The sequence below is a fragment of the Erpetoichthys calabaricus genome, chromosome 6, assembly GCF_900747795.2.
Source record: "Erpetoichthys calabaricus chromosome 6, fErpCal1.3, whole genome shotgun sequence".
Classification (NCBI taxonomy): domain Eukaryota; kingdom Metazoa; phylum Chordata; class Cladistia; order Polypteriformes; family Polypteridae; genus Erpetoichthys; species Erpetoichthys calabaricus.
Genome location: NC_041399.2, coordinates 165057429 through 165082668, shown reverse-complemented (window position 1 = coordinate 165082668; position 25240 = coordinate 165057429).

The following is a 25240-nucleotide window of genomic DNA, read 5'->3' as shown; positions in this document are numbered from 1 at the left end:
TTGAAATGGATAAAATAGGCTTCATGGGAGCTAAACTTGGTTATACCTGAGAAGAAAAACCATTATCATTTAGAAACTATTAATGAACTAACCAATCACTTCTCTGACTCAAATATTTTCACAGAATTAGACCTTTTTTCTACTTTGTCCTTGTTCCTCTACCTGCAGAGGATTTGACTGTATTTTTATCCCGCAGAGACAGCCCCTCTTATATGAAATGCATTTTTGACTATGCCAACACTATTCCAAAATAATATTTTCCACCATAGCAGCCAGGGTTCCATCTATTGCTGCTTGGATGACTTTATACATCAGACATTTCTGGCTATCATGAATGCCTGCAGGCAGTCAGAATTTTAATGCTTCATTTTCATGTAATAGGACAGACAGAATCCCATGTTTCTCATTAATAAAAGAACTGATGTAACATTGACCACTCACTCATTTCACTCTTTAGTTAACCCAGGTGATTCGGGCAGTTCCACAGCATCTCCTAATGTTTGTGAAGACTTTTAAACCTTTTGTAAACAAGATCACTGCCATTCGATCATTTATTATATTACCGTATATCAGGGTTCTCAAATTCCAGTCCTGGAGGGCCACAGTGGCTGCAGGCTTTCATTCTAATCCTTTCTTTAATTTGTGACCTGTTTTTGCTGGTAACTAACTTCTTTTGAATTAATTTTAATTTGTTTTTTAAGATTTGTTTCCCTGAATTTCTTCATCGTTCCTCTGAATCGCTTCATTTCTTTCCTTAAACAGAAATGAAATGTGAAGTGAGTGAGCCGACAGAAAACCAACTAAACCAGGGCCTCAAACTCCAATCAATTTCACTCCAACCAGTTGCTTAATTAGGCTCTGATTCTTGTTGTTAATTAAACCCGTTCTTTAATTCCATGGCTTGTTGCTGCTCTCATTGTGCAATAGCAGACATTTCCAAAATTGTTGATTTTCTCTTTTCTAAGAGCACTGTTACAATGTTTTGTGGACCTGAGCAGATCAACACTCCTGAGACCTTCACCTTTCTTTATATTCAGATACTTTACGATGGACACAGTTTGCTGGTCCTGTTATTAGCTCATTTTGTATCTCATTATTCTTTGACAGCTAATTAAGAAAAAAGAAACTATTAAGGGATCTGAGTCTTCAAGAGCAAGTGAATTAAAATTAATTCAAAACAAGTTAATTAGCAGCACTAATTAGGAAAAGGGTTAGAATGAAAACCTGCAGCCATTGTGGCCCTCTAGGACTAGAGTTTGAAAACCCTGCTGTATATGATCCTTCTGGCTCTTCAGTGTGTTTGGATGTTTTTGATCACTTTCAGCCAATCCTACTATTACAGTTAAAGGAACTGGTTAGGTGCCTGAGGCCTTCTAATTGTCCCACTGATATCATTCCCATCTGTTTACTTAAGGAGGTTTTAAATACTGTTGCTCTGAGTGTTCCTGCCTTGATAAATGCCAGCTTGTCTTCAGGTAATGTCCCAGCAGCTTTTAAACACACTGTGTTGCAGCCTCTGATAAAAAAGCAGAATTTAGATTGATTAATAGACCTATTTCTATACTGCATTTTTTTGCCAAGATTCTTGAAAAAGTTATCCAGCTTGAAGAGTTTTTAAATGAAAATTGGTATTTTGGATGATTTTCAGTCTGGTTTTAGTGCTTTTAAAGGTTTATAATCATATTCTTTTAATAACTGACTCTGGTGATGTTGCGATCTTGATTCTGTTGGATCTTACAGCAGGATTTAATACTGTGGACCACACAATTCTCTTATCACATTTGAGGCAGTATGTGGGGGTTTAGGGTGTTGCCCTCAAATGGTTTAAGTCCAATTTAACAAATTGTAGTTCCTCTGTACGCCTTGCTGATTCTTCATCCTCCTCAGCCCCTCTTAGCTCTGGTGTTCCACAAGGTTCCATTCTTGGTCCTGTACTTTTTACTCTTTACATGCTGCCTTTGGGTTCCATCACTTTTCATTTTTATGCTGACGATACACAGCATTATTTGCCATTTGAAACATTCCAGGGAGGTTCAGCACACCATATTACATGAGTGTTTAAATGAAATAAAATTGTGGATGGCAATACATTTTCTTCAGCTCAATGAAAATAAAACAGAAATATTAGTTTTTGGAAAGGCTGAAATTTCAGCTTCTCTAAATAATGCTCTTGGTTCTCTGGTATCACATGAGAGGCCTTATACCAAGAACTTGGGGGCTATTTTTGAGAGAACTTTTAAATGTGATAAGTAGATCAATGTTGTAGTTAGATCCTGTTTTTATGAATTGAGACTTTTATCAAAGGTCAGGGCCTTTTTATCTCAAAATGATCTTGAAAAAGCAGTTCAAGTCCAAAGACATGCAGGTTAGGTGCATTGGTGATCCTAAATTGTCCCTAGTGTGTGCTTAGTGTATGGGTGTGTGTGCCCTGCGGTGGGCTGGCGCCCTGCTCGGGGATTTGTTCCTGCCTTTCGCCCTGTGTTGGCTGGGATTGGCTCCAGCAGACCCCCGTGACCCTGTGTTCGGATTCAGCGGGTTGGAGAACAACTGACTGACTGAAAAGCAGTTCACGCGTTTATAACCTCAAGGTTAGATTATTGTAGTAGTCCGTACCTCGGGTTGATCAGGCATCTTTACATCGCAAATGTGACTATATTTCTCCAGTACTCGCCTCTCTAAACTGGCTTCCAGTTTGTATTCAAATTGATTTTAAAAGTTTGTTATTGGTTTTTAAATGCCTAAACGGACTGGCGCTTTCTTACCTCTTGGATCTTTAAAAAATTTACACCCCAAAGAGGGCACTTAGGTCTTCTAGCCAGTTGCTCCTAGTGGTCTCTCAATCAAGGTATAAACAGAGAGGTAACTGGACTTTTTTGGTAGCCATGGAACAGTTTACTGGAATATATGAGAATGGACACCTCTTTAGTCACATTTCAGCCATTACTGAAGACTTACTTCTTCACGCTGGCTTTTGAATCAATGGTGCAAGTGAGTCATTTTTTCTCTTATTGTCATCTTGCTGCTGCTATTTTAATTTATTCTGTTTTTCTTTATTTTCATTTATTTTTAGTTCTATCCATCCATCCATTTTCCAATGTGACCGATTTTTATGTGATTAATTTTATTTATTTTATTAGCACTTTGGTTAGCGTTGATGGTTTTGTAATGTCCTTTATAAATAATTTTTTGTTGTTTTGATGTTGTTGTATTCACTCACATAAAATAAAAATAATAAATCAAGTAGAAATTACATTTTTGGTATTTGGAGCAGTGTGATGTACGCTTAATGCATTAGCTTGCCTTTTAATTTCACAAAAAATGCTTACCTTTAGTAGATTTTTGTTCATAAATATTAAGCAGGAAGGTGGGAAGGTGAGTGTCATAAATAGTGACTCTGAAAATTCCCACAGCACGTGAATATAGCATATGTGGACATGCCATCTCACTGACCAAACAAATGCCCGCTTGCTGTGTCCAACATTACGTTTGTTGTGTTTGTCTTACAATAGATGCTGAAGACCAAACGTGAAGGACATCCATTGTGTTCCTGCAGGACTGACCTCATTCCTGGAGATAATAGCATGCGATTGTAGCACAGAGGTCCTGCTAACAACCCTCTAAGAGGAACCTCAGCTGTGTCTTAACTAGATGAAAATGTGACTATAATTGAAAACAATATAACTCATTAAAACAAATTAAATATAGCAAGTAAAAAATGGAACACTTAATTATAATGGGTAACTGCTTTAATGAAAACCAATAAAGGAAACAAACAAGATGATAATCAGTTCTAAATGCAATTTCTGTGAACACTTGAAATCAGTGATTAACAAATAAAAACAGGAATGGAAAAATTATAGACAAAAGGAAAATGAAATGTAACTATAATAAAAAGAAAGGAAAACTGCAGATTTTCATTAACTAAACTTTTTTTCAAAAAAAAAAAAATAATATTGGGGTGATTCTCACATCATTCTCACATCTGGCCATCGTCTGAATGGAGTTTATATGTTCGGCCCTTGGCTGCATGGTTATTCCTCTAATTTTTTTCACCCATTACTGAAAGATGGTTGGTTCCTGACTTGTACCTGATGCCACCAGGATTGGCACTTCCTTCTCACAAACCCTAACTGGCAGAGGCGGCCTTAGGGGGGTGCGGGGCAGTGGACTGACCAACCCATGTGGGGCCGGTTACGTCAAACGCTGTTACCGGTATGTGTGGACTGTGTAAAGTTGCGCGCAAATTTAATAAAAATAATGTTAATATACACCGGATTTTCTCATTACAGTTTTCAGCTACATTTTTGCAAGATGACATGTGGACTTTATCAAAATGTAACTGGAGAATATAACTTGACAAATCTGCTCGAACGGAACATGCAGACCTCAAAAGTGGGGCCCCCTTAGGCACGGGGCCTGGGGCAGTCGCCCAACTTGCCATCCCCAAATGCCGCTCTTGCTAACTGGATTAAGCAAGATTGAGACTGTTACCTTATGTTAACTCATACCACAACTACCATGGAAGAGTTCAGGGCAGCAGGCTTAGGCACTCTTTAAAATTTTAAACTAATTGATTAAAAAAAGCAAATCATTATGCTGGACAGGACTTATGCCATAGTTTAGATAAAAGTGAATGGAGTGTAGACCAAAAAATACAAAAGAGCAGGAAGCATAAACAAACACCACAGCAGAATGAAACAGCTGTTGGAAGTTCTCACCATTGTATCCTGTTTTTACTTCTACATTTCATCTACTACTGAAAAGTGAGGTATCTCAGTCTTTTCACATGACCTTTGGGGGTCAGAGTGTAGGGTCAGCCATTGTACAACGTCCTTGGAGCAATTTTCAGGTTAAGGGTCTTGTTCAAGGGCCCAACTGAGGAAGATCCTTTCTGGCAGTAAACAGGATTTGAACTGGCAACCTTACAGGTACCAGCACAGATCCTTCACCTCATAGCCCCAACTAACATGTAACATGTTGCCATTCATTGGTGCCATGAAAAATAAGAACACATTAAAATATATAACTTTATTTTATTTAGCTGAAACATTAATCAGCTTATCACATGTCATCATTTTTTGTAATTCTTTGGGATTTTGAACTCTTAAGCTCACAGGGTCTTTTATTTAGTTCTGCAAAAGCTATGATTGTTGTAGGGTGCAGCTGGATTGCTCTTGTCCTTGAATAAGTACCAAAATATTGTCACATAGCAGTGGTGCCTTACACCATCTTGATAGGCCAATACCGTACAGAGAAAATATACAGCATATGTGATTTCTGTGTACTTATCATGTATATGTTAATGAAGGACGATGTAATCATAGGGATCAAACAAAGAAAGTTTGACGTTTTGTAGCATAAGAAAACTAATATTACTTTTGTGTGTTATGCACCTCAGTTATATTACATAAATTACCAAATATATATATATTTATTTATTTATAAATGATGTAGTTCAAAGTGCTCTTCAAGATAAAGAAAGAAAAAATGAAAAAATATAAAAATTTGGCAATGTTAATTAACAAAGAATAAAGTGGCCAGGGAGGACAGAAAAAACAAAAAAACTCCAGACGGCTGGAGAAAAAATAAAATCTGCAGGGGTTCCAGGCTATGAGACCACCCAGTCCCCACTAGGCATTCTACCTAACATAAATGACCTCAGTCAGTCCTCATGGTTTTCAGGCTTCACATGGAAGAATTTGATGATGACAGTCATGTGAACCTCTGGCCTTCAATCCATCAATGTAGGGACTGCACGGTGCTTTGATCAGGTGGCGGTGGCACAGATCTCCACCACAGAAAACCGTAAAAAGAACAGCAGAGAAAGTAGGGGTTAGTATGGATTTTGGAGCCATGAAAAAAAAAGATAATTTAATGCATATACAGAATATCTGGGTTACACTAAAATGAAGCTATGAGAAAGCCATGTTAAAGTAATGAGTTTTTAGCAGTTTTTCAAAATGCTCCACCATATTCATGTTCAGCTTCAGGATCACCTCAAAAAATTGAATCTGTTTGAAAAATTTCAGTCTGGTTTCCAAACTTCTCACAGCACAGAGACAGCCTTGATTAGAGTCACCAATGACTTCCTGATGGCTGTTGACCATGGCTCTACATCAATCTTTATCCTCCTGGACCTTACAGCTGCATTTAATACGGTAGATCATAATATTCTCCTTCATCATCTTCACTATACAATTGGACTTTCTGGCACCGCTTTCGAGTGGTTCAAGTCCTATCTTATAGACAGGACTGAGTATGTGGCCTTGGGTGATGCTAAATCTCATACCCACACTGTCACCTGTGGAGTCCCACAAGGATCAGTCCTTGGGCCGACCCTCTTTAATATCTATATACTAGCCCTGGGTCACATCATCCGCCAGCATGAAGTTTCATTGCAGCTCTGTGTGAGACTGGATTCGACTTCTCTTACACCTCCATCAACTTTTTCCTCTAGCTTGGATAACATTGAGGCCTGGATGTCCAAGACCTTCCTCAAGCTGAACAGCACCAAAACTGAAGCTCTTTTAATTGGCACCCCCATCAACTTCGTTCCTCTGTAAATTGTATTTCCTTTTCTGACCATACCATTACCCTCTCCCCTTCAGTTACAAATCTGGGTGTCAAGTTAGACTCCCATCTGTCATTTGATATACATATCCATCACCTTTGTAAAATTGCATTCCTTCATCTCCGAAACATAGCCAAACTCTGTCCCTACCTCTCCCTCTGTGATGCTGAAAAGCTGGTTCATGCCTTTGTCTCCTCCAGGCTGGACTATTGTAAAGCTCTCTTCATCAGGATACCGAACAAGAGCCTTCAAAAGCTCCAACAAATTCAAAATTGTGCTGCAAGAATCCTGATGAGGGTGCGGAAATATGAACATATCTCACCAATCCTTTGGTCACTTCATTGGCTCCCTATCCATCTCCGTATCGAATACAAACTCTGTTTGTTCACTCACCAGTGTATCCATGGAAATGCTCCACAATATCTTAAAGAACTCCTTATATTACAATCCACTACAAGAAACCTCCATTTTACAAATACCTACCGCCTTCACCCCCCTCTGACCAAACTTCGTACAATGGGTGACCGAGTCTTTGCAGCCGCTGCTCCACGGCTCTGGAATACCCTACCAGAGAGCTTAAGAACACAGAAGATTGTGGGCTGTTTTAAAAAACAGCTAAAGACTTTTCTATTTAGGAAAGAATATTAACAAGAATGCTATAATTATTGTTGTTTTATCTCTGTTTTTATCTTGCCTTGCCTTTGTTTAATCTCTTTATGTTGCACTTTGAGATTTACTGCTAATGTAAAGTGCCCTATAAATAAAATGTATTATTATTATTACTATTATTATTATTATTATATTAGCCTGGCGAATTCCTATTGGTAAGCTATTCCAGATTTTAAGTTTAGCTCTTGGAATTCTAAGCAGACACTCATTTGAAGATCTAAGGTTACGATTTGGAGTGTAAGGTGAAAGATATTCTGCAATATAAAATGGAGCAGATTATTTAAGGCTTTTAAACCATAAGCAGTATTTTAAAGTCAATTCTAAATGGCACAGGTAACCAATGCAGTGACATCAAAACTGGAGAGATGTGCTTGGATTTTTTTTCCTAGTTAAGATTCTGGCAGTTGCATTCTGCACTCGTTGCAATCGATTGATGTCTTTTTTGGGTGGTCCTGGGAGGAGTGCGTTACAGTAATTTAGTTGACTAAAAACAAAAGCGTGAAATAATTTTTCAGCATCTTGCAAAGTTATAAAGGGTCTAATTTTTGCTATATTTCCATCCATCCATCCATTTTCCAACCCGCTGAATCCGAACACAGGGTCACAGGGGTCTGCTGGAGCCAATCCCAGCCAACACAGGGCACAAGGCAGGAAATAATCCTGGGCAGGGTGCCAACCCACCGCAGTTTTGCTATATTTCTTAAATGAAAAAATGCTGTGATAATACCACAACAACACACCAGCTCCCACTGCCAAGCTGACCATGGACACCATTCAGCAGTCTGGTGTTGAGTTGGTGGAGCTCCCTCCTTATTTTCTTGATTAGTAATTTTTGATCGTTTTTGAAAATGAAAGAACCTTGCATGGGAATGTTTTTGAAAGACTCAATGAGCTCATTGGACAGATTGACTGAGGAGGATTTTATGTCACACTTTCAAAGGTGGATTAGGTGCCTGAACAAAAATGCATCGATTTTGTCCCTCTCCCACTTGGACAGAGGCAGTGGTGCAGTAAGAATTATGTTTCTAGACTTCTCTAGCGCCTTCAACACAATCCAACCTCTGCTCCTTAGGGACAAGCTTACAGAGATGGGAGTAGATTCATACCTGGTGGCATGGATCGTGAACTATCTTAAAGACAGACCTCAGTATGTGCGTCTTGGGAACTGCACGTCTGACATTGTGGTCAGCAACACAGGAGCGCCACAGGGGACTGTACTTTCTCTGGTCCTGTTCAGCCTATATACATCAGACTTCCAATACAACTCGGAGTCCTGCCACGTGCAAAAGTTCGCTGATGACACTGCTATCGTGGGCTGCATCAGGAGTGGGCAGGAGGAGGAGTATAGGGACCTAATCAATGACTTTGTTAAATGGTGTGACTCAAACCACCTACACCTGAACACCAGCTAAACCAAGGAGCTGGTGGTGGATTTTAGGAGGCCCAGACCCCTCATGGACCCCGTGATCATCAGAGGTGACTGTGTGCAGAGGGTACAGACCTATAAATACCTGGGAGTGCAGCTGGATGATAAATTAGACTGGACTGCCAATACTGATGCTCTGTGTAAGAAAGGACAGAGCCGGTTATACTTCCTTAGAAGGCTGGCGTCCTTCAACATCTGCAATAAGATGCTGCAGATGTTCTATCAGACGGTTGTGGCGAGCGCCCTCTTCTACGCGGTGGTGTGCTGGGGAGGCAGCATAAAGAAGAGGGACGACTCACACCTGGACAAACTGGTGAGGAAGGCAAGCTCTATTGTTGGCATGGAGCTGGACAGTTTGACATCCGTGGCAGAGTGACGGGCGCTGAACAGACTCCTGTCAATCAAGGAGAATCCACTGCATCCACTAAACAGTGTCATCTCCAGACAGAAGAGCAGCTTCAGCGACAGACTGCTGTCACTGTCCTGCTCCACTGACAGACTGAGAAGATCGTTCCTCCCCCAAACTATGCGACTCTTCAATTCCACCCGGGGGGGTAAACGTTAACATTATAAAAAGTTATTGTCTGTTTTTACCTGCATTATTATCAATCCTTAATTTAATATTGTTTTTTGTATCAGTAAGTTGCTGCTATCTATCTATCTATCTATCTATCTATCTATCTATCTATCTATCTATCTATCTATCTATCTATCTATCTATCTATCTATCTATCTATCTATCTATCTATCTATCTATCTATCTATCTATCTATCTATCTATCTTGATGGTGACTATGTTGAAAAGTTGTGAATAAATGAGTTTTTTGGTGGATGGAAAAATTCTGTTGTCAGAATATCTTTTCCCGTGAAAGCCTCAGGACTTTCTGAATACCCCTCATAACTCTTCCGAATGTAATAGTATCTTTATCATGAAGAGGGTTAGTGGCAACATCATGTGTGGTAAAACATAGGCAGCAGACAGAAAAAAGGTTTGGGGATGGCCATCCCGTATACTGAAAAATCAAAAAATAAAGAAAAAACATCTTTACTTTGACTTTAAAAACCGAACTGACTAGCATGATGAGTCTGGGCTATAAAATAAATAGAGGAAGAAGTGGAGTTAGGAAGGCCAGAACAGGAACTGATGTGGTAGGTAGATGGGTTCTGGGTACTGGAAGTGACATCATCAAAAGATGCCGGGTGTGACATCATCAGTGGGTGGACCAGTGGTGATGTCACTGAGAGGCACAGTCTTCGGCTGGTCTGTAGAGGGACAAGAGGAGAAAGGATCATATGACAGCGCCAACCCCTCGTCTGGCTGAGAAATAACATTGTTTGAGCCTGCGCACGTTTGTGGCACTTGTTAAACACAAGCAGCAAGCTGATGACATAATTTTACAAAACAGTTTCTAAAAATGATGTCTGCAAAAGATCTCAGACTCTAGCAAAAGTACAAGTGCATAACAGCACCAAGTGTACAGTGGATCCTGAACAAGTCTACCTTGGATTCCTGTGAAACATCAAAAGAAATATTTTGATTTTGTGGTTCCCTGATGCCACTTACTCATTTTCCCACAGGACAGATGAATGGATAAAGACAAATAAATGGAAATCATCTGAACCATATGTGTAAACCTCATGCTGACATTCCTTAGAAGAGTCAATCTCTAATTACTGTAGAACTAAATTCTTCAGGGTATGAGTTCATTGGAATAAAATATTTGAATATAATGTGTGTTGAGCAGAAGAGCACTACTTTAATACTTTAAAAAATTCAAGTAGTAATACAAACAACATCTGCAAGCCCGGGATGCATTAATGGTGTGAGTGCATGCACATCACACTGAGGTTCCATGAACTGCTTCATAATACAAAAGCATAGTTGCTTTTTGATGTAGATCAGCTTTAAATGTCCATCCATCCATTCATTATCCAACCCACTATATCCAAACTACAGGGTCATGGGTGTCTGCTGGAGCCAATCCCAGCCAACACAGGGCGCAAGGCAGGAAACAAACCCCGGGCAGGGCGCCAGCCCACCACAGGGTGTGCACACACACACACACCAAGCACACACTAGGGACAATTTAGAATCACCAATGCACCTAACCTGCATGTCTTTGGACTGTGGGAGGAAACTGGAGCACCTGGAGGAAACCCACGCAGACACGGGGAGAACATGCAAACTCCACGCAGGGAGGACCCAGGAAGCGAACCCAGGTCTCCCAACTGCGAGGCAGCAGCGCTACCCACTGCGCCACCATGCCACCCTGATTTAAATGTCATTTTGTTTATTAGTGTAATTGATAAGATGTTGATGATTTGTGTTTTTCCCATAGGGTGATCACTCTTGTGTTAGCAATGTCCCCTTATCTATTTCAGACTTGAATCAAAAAGGTCATAAGAAGCACATCAAAAAGTTAGAAGGTAGTTCTGTGAAAAGACACTTTAAATTGAATATCAGATTATCTAATGCGATAGAAAAGAAAAGTAAAAACATCACAGCAAAAATGATCAATGTGAAATTGTGAATTACAGTGTTAAAGTAACCTTTCAGAGTATTTATATGGACATTTTTTTTGATTTTGCTGTGATCCAGATCACTCAGAATTAAACTGGATATTTAATTGCAGATAAAGTTTCACTTCAGACACCAGCTAACAACTATTTCTTGTCACTTTGTTCCTTTGAAAATTAGGTTCAACTTTTTTTTTATCTGGCTAATTTCATTCACAACCATTAAGGTGTTGCACCGTGTTAGCCATTATGAATATAGTGAGAAGTCAAGCAAAATGACACCTTTTATTGGCTAACTAAAAAGATTACAATGTGCAAGGGGCCTGAGTTGCCTCGAAAGCTTGCATATTGTAATCTTTTTAGTTAGCCAATAAAAGGAGTCATTTTGCTTGACTTCTCACTACATTCACAACCGTTCAAATGTATTCTAAATTCACATTTAAAAGAAACAAATATTTAGCCACCAGATGGCAGCATTTATTTAGAAATACAGTGGATTGGGACAGTATTCCACCTCTTTCACTTTCTGCACACTTTATTGTGTTGCAGATGTAACTTTAATCAATACATTTACCATTTTAGGCCATCAATTTAAAAAACCCATAATATGAAAACATATTTTGAGAAAGGTTTGTAAATTTACTAAAAATCACAAACTGAAATCTCTCATTCATATACAGTGGAACCTCGGTTCACGAACGTCTCGGTACACGGTTTACGACCAAAAAGTTCGCCAAACTTTTGCCTCGATTCACGACCACACACTCGGTATACAAACAAGCCAGGTTCCCTTTTGGTTTGTACATGTTCAGTCTCTCCCTGTGCATTTCCTGTGCAGCGAGCAAGAGAGAGAGCGAGAGAGCCAGGCACACACACACACACACAGAGGCAGCGCGAGAGAGAGGCAGCGCAAGAGACAGAGAGAGCCGCGCACACACACAGGAGCAGGCGCGAGAGTGGTGCGCACACACACAGGAGTGCTCTAGAGAGACACACACAGGCGCTCCAGGCTCGCAAAAGAGAGACGCACGCACACACACACAGGCGAGGGAGAGAGAGGCGCGTGCACACACACAGGAGCGCTAGAGAGACACACACACAGGCGCTCCAGGCTCGCAAAAAGGAGGGACGCAGGCACACACACACACAGGCGCGAGAGAGAGCGAGCGAGGGACGCATAAGGTAGAGAAGGCTTGTTTTTGTTTTCAGTTCTATTTACAGTGATCGGTTCGTAGCCTGCATTGTTGCAATGTTATTTTTCTTGGTGGTTTATTAAATTACGGATTTTTCAAATGTTCATTTTTTCCCCTGTGCTTAAAACTCATTAAAAAAGTGTTTTTAGCGAGCGGTTCCTAGCACTATAGCGCAAACTATTGCAGTGTTAGTTTTCTCTGTTGTTCAAGGTTTTCCAGTGTTATTCAATGTTTTTACATTTAGTTTACCATTACACTGTGCATTCTATGGTATAACTAACTATATTTGTGCTTAAAAACTAAAATATATATATATATATATATATATATATATATATATATATATATATATATATATATATATATATATGTATATATATATATATATATATATATATATATATATATATATATATATATATATATATATATATATATACATACAGTTCGTACTGTCTGGAACAGATTAATTGTATTTACATACAATCCTATGGGAGAAATTGCTTCGGTTCACGACCAACTCGGTTTACGACCAGAGTATTGGAACGAATTATGGCCGTGAACCGAGGTTCCACTGTACTTGTAGTATTCAGACCCTTATATTCAATATTTTGTAGAAGCCCCTTTGACAACAACTACTACTTTGATTCTTCTTGGGGAAGTCTCTACAAGCTTTGCACACATGGATTTGAGCAGTTTATCCCATTCTTCCTGGCAGATGGTTTGGAAGTGTCTGTAAAGTGCTACAGCATCTTCAGGTCTCTCCACAGATGTTCTATGGAGTTTAAGTTAAGGCCTTGGCTGAGCCACTCAAGGAGAGTCAGAGGCTTGTCTCAAAGCCCCTGCAGTGCTGTGTTCACTTTAAATTTTGTGCTGAAAGGTAACCCATTGCCCCAGTGTGAGGCTGTGTGCACCCTGGAGCAGGTTTTCTTCAATGACCTCTCTGTATTTGACTGCATTCATCCATTCTTCAATTATGCCACTGTGAAGACCCCCCCCCCCCCCCCCCCCCCATAGCACAATGCTGTCACCTCCATGGCATTAGGCAGATGATTAGAAGTGCCAGGACTATGACAGACATAGTGCTCAGAGTTCTGCCTAAAGAGTTCATTTTTTTATGAATCGTTTTTCACATGCTCTCAATCTTTAAAATGCAATCTGGTGAACTGTGTTTTCCTCCTCTGTACATTAAACATCTAACTGATAGAATACTGGTGAGACATTCGTCCTTCTCACAGGTTCTACCATCTCAGCAGAGGACTTCTAAAGCTCTGTTAGAGTGACTATTAGGTTTTTGGTCACCTCGATGACTAAGGGCCTTCTTCCCTGGTTACTCAGTTTAGCTAGACAGTCAACCAGTGTCTTGGTGGTTCCATTTCACAATGAATGAGTCTGCTGTGCTCCTGAAAACATTCAAAGTCCTAGAAATGGTTGTATACCCTTGTCCTCGTCTATGCCTCACCACAATTTTATTACAAAGATCTAGAAAGAATTCCTTAGACTTTATGGCTTGTGAATTTTGGGACCTTATATAAAAAAAGGTCTGTACGTTTCTAAACAAAGTCCAATCACTTCAATTTGCCACCCATAGACTCCAATCAAGTTCGAGACACATCTCAAGGAACATTAAAGCAACCAGGATGCACCTGACCACAATTTAGAGTGCAACACCAAAAGGTCTGAATACTTATGAAAATGAGAGATTTTAGTTTTGATTTTTAACAAATCTGCAAATCTTTCTGTAAACATTTTAACTTTGTCATTATGGGATATTAAGTATACATTGATGGGCAAAAATGGCAAATTTATCAATTTGAAATTAAATCTACAACACAATGAAGTGTGCAGAAAGTGAAGGGGTAAGAATACTTTCTGAAACAATTGTGAGTAAAGTACCCCAATTTCTTTTTCCATTTGGTATTAAAATATTGCACCATCTGGATATTTCATAATCTATGTAAAGTTTTTTACTTTCAGTCTCAAATATAGAGTGATGTGAGAAAATGTTGTACAGATGAATAGTAATAAAGATATACACTGCTCAAAAAAATTAAAGGAACACTTTATAATCAGAGTATAGCATCAAGTCAATGAAACTTCTGGGCTATTGATCTGGTCAGTTAAGTAGCAGAGGGGGTTATTAATCAGTTTCAGCTGCTTTGGTGTTAATGAAATTAACAACAGGTGCACTAGAGGGGCAACAATGAGACGACCCCCAAAACAGGAATGGTTTAACAGGTGGAGGCCACTGACATTTTTCCCTCCTCATCTTTTCTGACTGTTTTTTCACTAGTTTTGCATTTGGCTACGGTCAGTGTCACTACTGGTAACATGAGGCGATACCTGGACCCTACAGAGGTTGCACAGGTAGTTCAACTTCTCCAGGATGGCGTATCCAGATTTTCTTTGTCTCCCAGCACAGTCTTAATGGCATGGAGGAGATTCCAGGAGACAGGCAGTTACTCTAGGAGAGCTGGACAGGGCCGTAGAAGGTCCTTCACCCATCAGCAGGACCGGTATCTGCTCCTTTGGGCAAGAAGGAACAGGATAAGCAAATCCAGAGCCCTACAAAATGATCTCCAGCAGGCCACTGGTGTGAATGTCTCTGACCAAACAATCAGAAACAGACTTCATGATGGTGGTCTGAGGGCCTGATGTCCTCTAGTGGGCCCTGTGCTCACTGCCCGGCACCGTGGAGCTTGATTGACATTTGCCATAGAATACCAGAATTGGCAGGTCCATCACTGGCGCCCTGTGCTTTTCACAGATGAGAGCAGCTTCACCCTGAGCACATGTTACAGACATGAAAGTGTCCGGAGAAGCCATGGAGAATGTTATGCTGCCTGTAACATCGTTCAGCATTACCGGTTTGGTGGTGGGTCAGTGATGGTCTGGGGAGGCATATCCATGGAGGGACGCACAGACCTCTACAGGCTAGACAATGGCACCTTGACTGTCATTAGGTATCGGGATGAAATCCTTGGACCCATTGTCAGACCCTAAGTTGGTGCAGTGGGTCCTGGGTTCCTCCTGGTGCATGAGAATGCCTGGCCTCATGTGGTGAGAGTATGCAGGCAGTTCCTGGAGGATAAAGGAATTGATACCATTGACTGGCCCCCACGCTCACCTGACCTAAATCCAATAGAACACCTCTGGGACATTATGTTTGAGTCCATCTGACACTGCCAAGTTGCACCTCAGAATGTCCAGGAGCTCAGTGATGCCCTGGACTAGATCTGGGAGGAGATCCCCCAGGACACCATTCGTTGTCTCATTACGTTATCAGGCATGCATACAAGCACGTGGGGGCCATACAAAGTACTGAGTACGATTTGGAGTTGCTGCAATGAAATTTCGACAAAAAGACTAGCCTGCCGCATCATTTTTTCACTTAGATTTTCAGGGTGTTTTTGAATTTATCCCTCTGTAGGTTGATAATTTTCATTTCCATCAAACAATGTGGCATCCTCTCATTCCTAACACATTACCCAGTCCATATCAGTATAGATATCAAGCAGGATTTTTTCCCATTGAGATCTGATGTGTTTTCAAAGAGTTCCTTTAATTTTTTTGATCAGTTTATCTTTAGATGGAACAGATCTGCTTAATTACCAGCACTAATCAGAAAAAAACCTAGACTGGACATATTTGCACATTCACAATTTTTCATTAATCTCTTGCCAATTAAATGTTTGTTTTACAGTGGTCATAAATGAATTAGGTGTGCTTTATTAAGGCAAAGGCCAAATCTTTTTAAATAATTGAGGTTCCAAAAAAAAAAATTAGGCATTGAAAAGGCATCTCAGGAAAAGATGAGTACACTGCTTATAAACGAATTGATTATAACCAGTGGCCATCTGCCATGAAGACACACATGGCTACGGACGGCAGGAGAGCTACACCACATTTCCAGCTAAACAGGCTAAATCTATGGTCTGTAATTCACACTCTTTTTAATTTTTAGGAGGTTCCCTCATTCTTATGAATATATCCATGATAGTGTCATAAGTCCCAAAAAGAAATATTCTTCAAGAAGAGCTGCACTGTTAACATCTAGAGCTGACAATAAGTTAGCAGCCATTTACAGTTGTGTGTGTATATAGGTTTAGGACTATGGGTGCCACGTACCAAAGAGAAGCTGAAATTACGTGCTATTAACTTATCAGTAGATTAACTTATCTAGTACTAAGTGGGCTTCTATAACAGCCTGATTTTTTTGGTGTATGGTTTCCATAAGAGACATTTTTTAATCATTTTGGTCCAAGATGGCTCAGTAGTTTCATGCAGCTTCTACAGATTTTCATGCTGTGAACCTTCCATTCCAACTCATTCCAAATGTACAGGTAGTCCCCAGGTTACGGACATCCGACCTACGACATGCAAACGGGGCCGCAGCAGCGACGCATGCGCCTCAGTAACCGCCGCTCTGTCATCTTCGGCCTGGGGACGCTGCAAGCGGTGGCTGGACGGAGGCTGGAGGGGGTCAATTTCACTGCTCGTGCAGTGTAGTGTCCGTCGGGCAGCTCCTGGTGGCAAGCGGTTTCACTGCCCGCCCACCACACACAGCTGCCCTGTTCGTTCTAGGTGGGCGGCTGGTAATGCTGCAAGTGGTGAGTAGGAGTGGGTAGCATTGTAGTGTGCCTTAGATGGCTGCGTGTTGAATGGGGGCGGTGGTGCGGTGGACACTATAGGCAGCATACTGTAGTGGAGGTGACTGTGAGGTGGGCTGGTGATGAACCTCCCCTCCCTGCCCCCATTCATTCTCAATAGCAAGCCTGCTTGTACTGTTACGCACGTAGCAGGAAGTTGTCTCTTGTCAGTACAGGGTGGTCCAGATCTAATTCTGCAGATCCAGATTGCCTGGATGACTTTGATTTATGCAGGGACGATTCCAGTTCGGCGCGAAGACGATTCTTCGTGTCATCAGTTCGCACGCTTCTCGATGGTCCGGGATTTTTCAGGTGATTTTCTATGTAATAAACTGAATAAGTTATAGCGTAATGAAAATTGCATAATTAGATCTGGACCACCCTATACATCAGACGTGTTGACGACTGGTGCCTAATCTGCTGTGATAGCGCGTACAGTGCTGTACAGAAGAGCTCATCTTAACCTTTTGTCTTCACCCTTCAAGAATGTCTCTGAAACATAAATCTGATGCAAATGCTGGTGATACAGTAAAGAAGAGAAAACCATCATCATTGAAAATGTGAGTTCTGATAATGTGAGTTTCCATCACTCCAACCCAATCAGACAATGGTTTGCCAACCACCCCAGGAATGATGGAATTCCTACCTCCATATTCCCACATTCCTCAACCCAATTGAGGAGTTCTTCTCAGCTTGGAGGTGGAAGGTATATGAGCGTAACCCACATACACAAATGACACTGCTTGCTGCCATGGAAGCTGCGTGTGGGGATATAACAGCAGATGCCTGCAGAGCCTGGATAAGACATTCTAGGAGGTTCTTTCCACGCTACATTGCAAAAGAAGATATCTGTTGTGATGTGGATGAGAACATGTGGCCCAATATACAGGATCATCAGCAATTGTAGAGAGCATTTAGAGTTTCAGTATGTATATATTGTTTTCGATGTTGTAATTTTTTTTCCTTCATTTCATATGTTATGCATAAAGTATTGAAATGCATTTTTTTGCTAGACTCCAAGTGCAGTGCATGGTATGTCACCATATACCTGTGCAATCAATAAAATATTCTTCTTGAATCAATCTCCCGCAATCGGTGTTTTGTATTTTTATGTTTCCTGCCCTTGTCATTCAGATGTTTTGTGCATCAGAAAATGTTTAGATTGTGCCAATTTTATATTGATAACATGACTTTACATTTTGGCTGTCATGTCCATGGACAATGATTCATGGAGTTGGCATTTTGATGGCATTGACATATTCAGCGATGTAAATACTTGCTTTTGAGGCATGGATTAAGGATTTTGAAGAGGTTACCTGCTTTTGCTGGTCATCCATGATGTTTTGCCATTTGCACTAAGTGTTTTGAGAAATGCACTCGCTGTTATGCAAATGTTAAGTCTGTTGTGAGAAATGCACTAAAGCAACTGAGAAAAACTGTAAAAGCCTGTTCCTTATTTTTTGGGTCTGGGCAGACTAGAGAACCCCTAGCCTGGTTTATGTTTTTTTTTAGAGGCCTCATACCCTTTTGTCATTTTGAGTGCACTGAATCATGACAACTGGCTCTTGTAAGTGGCAGATTCACACTCAGATGTGAAGCTTCTAAAACCATTCAGAAGTGATCTGTGACATAGCACTCACCCTGGTAAGGGCTGGGGGCAGGAGGGTGTACTTTTCACTAAGTACATAAAGTGCTGTATGCTTACTGTTGGCTGTCTGCTTCCTTAACCAGCTCAAACTCTCCTTATAAAGTCATTGTACAGACAATTACCACAAAACAGCTAATGTTACAAATAAACAGCAACAAAGTTAAACAGCAGCAAAAGAACATTATTACAATAAGTTTCAGAAAACTCATTTTGTACAGTTGTTAAGTCAGTTCATAACCTTTATTGTTGAGCATAATTTTAGTCACCACAACAAGCAGTCGATTTGCATCACTGTGAAGAGAGTTAAGCTTTTAAAGATGACCTTTATGATAAGTAATGTGCTTGACAATCTGTGGTCTTTCTATAACTGAATAAAAGTGGCCCACTGACTTTTTATTTTTGCCTACTACACTTATGTTTATTGCGGTGGGCTGGCACCCTGCCTGGGGATTTGTTCCTGCCTTGCACCCTGCGTTGGCTGGGATTGGCTCCAGCAGACCCCCGTGACCCTGTGTTAGGATATAGCGGGTTGGAGAATGACTGACTGACTTATGTTCATGTGATGCTTTTTATTTATTGTACCTCACCCTGTAAGTGATACAGACTGTTATGAAGATTCCAGGACTGGAGTTGTTTTGACGATACTGAATCCTCCACATCTGACTTGTGTCTCTGTGCCTGTCTGGGTCCAGGTTTGGGGAGCAGTATGCCTCCGGTATTCCATATCTTATAGTATGGAATTACTCATAATTTGTTTGTAAACAGATTGGAAATGTATCCAATGTTATCTGGAAGTTAAGACTGTGAAGAAAACTGGATCACAGCTTGAGGAAATCCATCTTTCCATCCATCCTTTCATTCATTTTCTTAGTCCAGTTATTCCAGTTCAAAGCTGTGGGGAAGAAAAATAACATTTTAGACACAATACGTTTCAGGTCTTACACTTTACATACTGTATATAAAATAATGTTCATTCTTGTTTGTTATTGCTTTAATTCTGTCAGAGTTTCAACTGCATGATGCTGTAAAAATTCTCAAATGCTCACAGAAAACATTAGAAGTGTGCAATTATGCCATATGGGGATCTGATTAAACACTAGACTGGGAGTGTTATGTCATGCCATGCAGCCTGTATGATGATTTTAGCAGCTTTCTAGTGTAACCTTTAATTTAAGTGTTGGCATTATTATTATAATTTAGGGAAATTTAAAATGTAGCAACTATTGAGTCTCAACAACCAATTTCAATTCATCTTAGAGAAATACACAGTATATGTAATCAATGCTATGCATGCCACAAATGTGTCCTGTTGTTTTTTCTCAAGGTTTGAGTTTACATGACAAAACTTCATTATGGCTTAGTTAGTTTAGTTTACAGAGCTTTATGACTTCAGAACATTTAAGATTATTTGCTGTACAAAGCTTTACCTCAACTATGAATGTTTTTTTTTTTAAAGAAATAGATTTACACAACATTCCTTCAAAATATTTTTGAAACTTAATTACATTCAGCCACAATATTTATGGTAAGATCAGCCTTTTATGTCTTATTATCATCCTAACCATGGCTAGCTTCTGCTTTATTCCTTATACTGCCAGATTAGGTTCTGCTTCCCCAAGATCCTCTAATGCAGTGCTTCCCAAACTCGGTCCTGGAGACCAATTCCAACCAGCTTCTGTTTTTAATTGAACTCCTGGGCTAATTAAGTGAACTATTATTTCCCAAGTTCTGTGTTTTGGGAACAATATACAGTAGAAATTAGAAAGCTACATTTGGTTAAAAAAATATTAAAATGTACCAAACAGTTATATGGGAATCATGAATTTTTTTTCTTTTTAACAGTATTTTCATCTTGATTTTCATTCTACTTTTCTAGGTATTCTAATTGTTTAATTAATCCATTATTTACTCATTAGTGGGTCTGATGCTATAGTAGTTGCAGCCTTTGATTATTCAGTGATGTCAGCCTGTGTGTCTGCTCTGCTCGTTTTTAATTGTCATTAATAACAACAACAACATTTATTTATACAGTGCATTTTCATACAAATGATGTAGCTCAAAGTGCTTTACAGGATAAAGAAAAAATTAGGCAATATTAATTAACATAGAATAAAAGAAAGGTCCGATGGCCAGGGAGGACAAAAAAAACAAAAAGAAACTCCAGACGGCTGGAGAAAAAAAAAATGTGCAGGAGTTCCAGGCCACAAGACCGCCAGCCCCTTCTAGGCATTCTACTTAACATAAATGACCTCTCAATCAGTCCTCGTGTTATTCAGGCTTCACATGGAAGAACTTGATGATGATGGTCATGTGGACTTCTGTCCTTTAATCCGTCAATGTAGGGACATCACAGTGCTTTGATCGGGTGGTGGTGGTGGTGCAGATCACCACCACAGAAAACCGGAAAAAGAACAGCAGAGAAAGTAAGGGTTAGTACGGATTTTGGACCCACCATAAATGATAATGATAATTAAATGCATATACAGAGTATCAGGATTAAGTTCAAATGAAGCTATGAGAAAGCCATGTTAAAATAAAGAGTTTTTAGCAGTTTTTTAAGTGCTCCACCGTATTAGCCTGGCGAATTTCTATTGGTAAGCTATTGCAGATTTTAGGTGTATAACAGCAGAAGGCTGCCTCACCACTTCTTTTAAGTTTAGCTCTTGGAATTCTAAGCAGACACTCTTTTGAAGATCTAAGGTTACAATTAGGAGTGTAAGGTGAGAGGCATTCTGAAATATAGGATGGAGTGAGATTATTTAAAGCTTTGTAAACTATAAGCAGTATTTTAAAGTCAATTCTAAATAGATATATAGATAGATAGATAGATACTTTATTAATCCCCAAGGGGAAATTCACATACTCCAGCAGCAGCATACTGATAAAAAAAAATATTAAATTAAAGAGTGATAACAATGCAGGTATACAGACAGATAATAACTTTGAATAATGTTAATGTTTACCCCCCCGGGTGGAATTGAAGAGTCGCATAGTTTGGGGGAGGAATGATCTCCTCAGTCTGTCAGTAGAGCAGGACAGTGACAGCAGTCTGTCGCTGAAGCTGCTCCTCTGTCTGGAGATGATACTGTTCTTTGGATGCAGTGGATTCTCCATGATTGACACGAGCCTGCTCAGCGCCCGTCACTCTGCCACAGATGTCAAACTGTCCAGCTACGTGCCTACAATAGAGCCTGCCTTCCTCACCAGTTTGTCCAGGCATGAGGCGTCCCTCTTCTTTATGCTGCCTCCCCAGCACACCACCGCGTAGAAGAGGGTGCTCGCCACAACCGTCTGATAGAACATCTGCAGCATCTTATTGCAGATGTTGAAGAACGCCAGCCTTCTAAGGAAGTATAGTCGCCTCTGTCCTCTCTTGCACAGAGCATCAGTATTGGCAGTCCAGTCCAGTTTATCATCCAGCTGCACTCCCAGGTATTTATAGGTATGTACTCTTTGCACACAGTCACCGATAATCACGGGGTCTGTGAGGGGCCTGAGACTCCTAAAATCCATCACCAGCTCTTTGGTTTTGCTGGTGTTCAGTTGTAGGTGGTTTGAGCACCATTTAACAAAGTCCTTGATTAGGTTCGGATACAGTAATCCCTCCTCCATCGCGGGGGTTGCGTTCCAGACCCCCCCACGAAAGGTGAAAATCCACGAAGTAGAAACCATATGTTTATATGGTTATTTTTATATTGTCATGCTTGGGTCACAGATTTGCACAGAAACACAGGAGGATGTAGAGAGACAGGAACGTTATTCAAACACTGCAAACAAACATTTGTCTCTTTTTCAAAAGTTTAAGCTGTGCTCCATAACAAGACAGAGATGACAGTTCCATCTCACAATTAAAAGAATGCAAACATATCTTCCTCTTCAAAGGAGTGCGCGTCAGGAGCAGAGACTGTCATAAAGACAGAGGAAAGCAAACAAATCAGTAGGGCTGTTTGGCTTTTAAGTATGCAAAGCACAGCGGCACAAAGCAGTTAAAATGAAGGCAGTAGCTCACACCCCCTCCATCAGGAGCAGAGAGAGAGACAGAGAAAAACAAACAATCAAAAATCAATACGTGCCCTTCGAGCTTTTAAGTATGCGAAGCACCGTGCAGCATGTTGCTTCACGAAGCAGCTGCACAGAAGGTAGCAACGTGAAGATAATCTTTCAGCATTTTTAGAGGAGCGTCCGTATTGTCTAGGTGTGCAAACAGCCCCCCTGCTCAATCCCCCTACGTCAGGATCAGAGAAAGTCAGCGCAAGAGAGAGAGAAAAGTAAGTTGGGTAGCTTCTCAGCCATCTGCCAATAGCGTCCCTTGTATGAAATCAACTGGGCAAACCAACTGAGGAAGCATGTACCAGAAATTAAAAGACCCATTGTCCGCAGAAATCCGCGAACCAGCAAAAAATCCGCGATATATATTTAAATATGCTTACATATAAAATCCGCGATAGAGTGAAGCCGCGAAAGGCGAAGCGCGATATAGCGAGGGATTACTGTACTCCTCCTCCTGCCCACTCCTGATGCAGCCCACTATAGCAGTGTCATCAGCGAACTTTTGCACAATGTATATAGGCTGAACAGTACCTAAGAGAAAGTACAGTCCCCTGCGGCGCTCCTGTGCTGCTGACCACAATGTCAGACCTGCAGTTCGCGAGACGCACATACTGAGGTCTGTCTGTAAGATAGTCCACGATCCATGCCACCAGGTATGAATCTACTCCCATCTCTGTCAGCTTGTCCCTGAGGAGCAGAAGTTGGATGGTGTTGAAGACGCAAGAGAATTCCAGAAACATAATTCTTACTGCACCACTGCCTCTGTCCAAGTGGTAGAGGGATCTTTGTAGCATGTAGATGATGGCATCCTCCGCTCCCATGATACAGGTAACCAGTATAGTGACATCAAAACTGGAGAGATGTGCTTAGATTTTCCTTTCCTAGTTAAGATTCAGGTAGCTGTATTCTGCACTCGTTGCAATCGATTGATGTATTTTTGGTTAGTCCTGAGAGGAGTGTGTTACAGTAATCTAGCCAACTGAAAACAAAAGTGTGAACTAATTTCTCAGCATCTTTTGTTATATTCCTTAAGTGAAAAAAATGCTGTCCCAGTAATCTGATTAATATGTTATTTAAAATTCTGGTCAGAGTCAATAGTTACCCCTAAATTCTTTACCTCCGTCTTGACTTTTAATTCTAATGCATCAAGTTTATTTCTAATACCCTCATTATATCCATTTTTGCCAATCACTAAAATTTCTGTTTTCTCCTTATTTAGTTTGAGAAAATTACTACTCATCCATTCAGAAACATAAGTGAGACATTGTGTCAGTGAACCAAGAGAGTCGGGGTCATCAGGTGCTATTGATAAATACAGTTGTGTGTCATCAGCATAGCTGTGGTAGCTCACCTTGTGCTTTGAGATAATCTGACCTAATAGAAGCATGTAGATCGAAAAGAGCAGTGGACCCTTGCGGAACACCATATAGAATATCATGTGTCTTTGAACTATAATTACCACAACTAACAAAGAATTTTCTACCTCCAAGGTAGAACTCAAACCAAGATACAATACAAGATAAGATACAACGAATGGGGAAAACTGCACAGAGAAAGGGCAAAATATAATTAAATCAACTAAAGAGAGTTAAGCATTTAAATCTGTAGCAAAAGCAGAAATATTTCTAAATGTCTTATAAATGCAAAAATCGTGCTGCTGTGCTTTTGTGAATGTAGAATAAGAGAAAAATGAGCTCAGTGTTATCAGGTGTTGTCACTGATTAGGAATCTGGTTGGAACAAAAACCTGCAGTCACAGTGTGGGCTCAGATCATTTATGGAAGTGAGGAAAGTTCACAGAGTCCATTTAATAACTTCATAAGTTTTAAAATTCTATTTTTATACTAGGTAACATTTATGTTTCGATTATGAAATGCATCTTAGCACAAATATTTTTTTATATTTGCAGGTGAAGGCATACAAATTTGTAAATATTTGCAGTGAAATGTTTTGCAGAAAAACTACAATGTCACCAGTGATATTCAATATTGTTTCTTTTCCTTTTGTCTTTCATGCAAAAAATGAAATAGTCTACACCTTGCCTGCTATTTTTTTTTTGGCAAACCAATCTAATCTCAGCAATCTATCTGGTGCTGCTAATGTAATACCAGTGAATGTTGCTAGCACAAGCTCTGCAGATCATATTTCAGATGACCTGCCAGCAGAGAACACAGTATGTCTCTCACCCATGATGGCTCTGCAGTGGAACAGACTGACACTACTGTGACCCCAGTCTGTGTAAATCTACCAGCATATACCATGAGACCGGGAAAAACAAAAAATTGACATAAAAAGACTTCTGCCCTTTGAAAAGCATGTGTTTACCTCAGGCATAAATTAATGCAGAAGTAAATTACAGAGCACAAAAATATTCAATTGTGGAGATGAAGTAAAAGTAGTCACTCCCAAAAAGGGAGTTTGAAATGAACACTAATTTACTTTAAGAAGCAATAGCTTCTTTCCAATCCACCCAGTACCTTTACAGTTTACCCTTTTTTGTGTGACCACATTGCAGTTA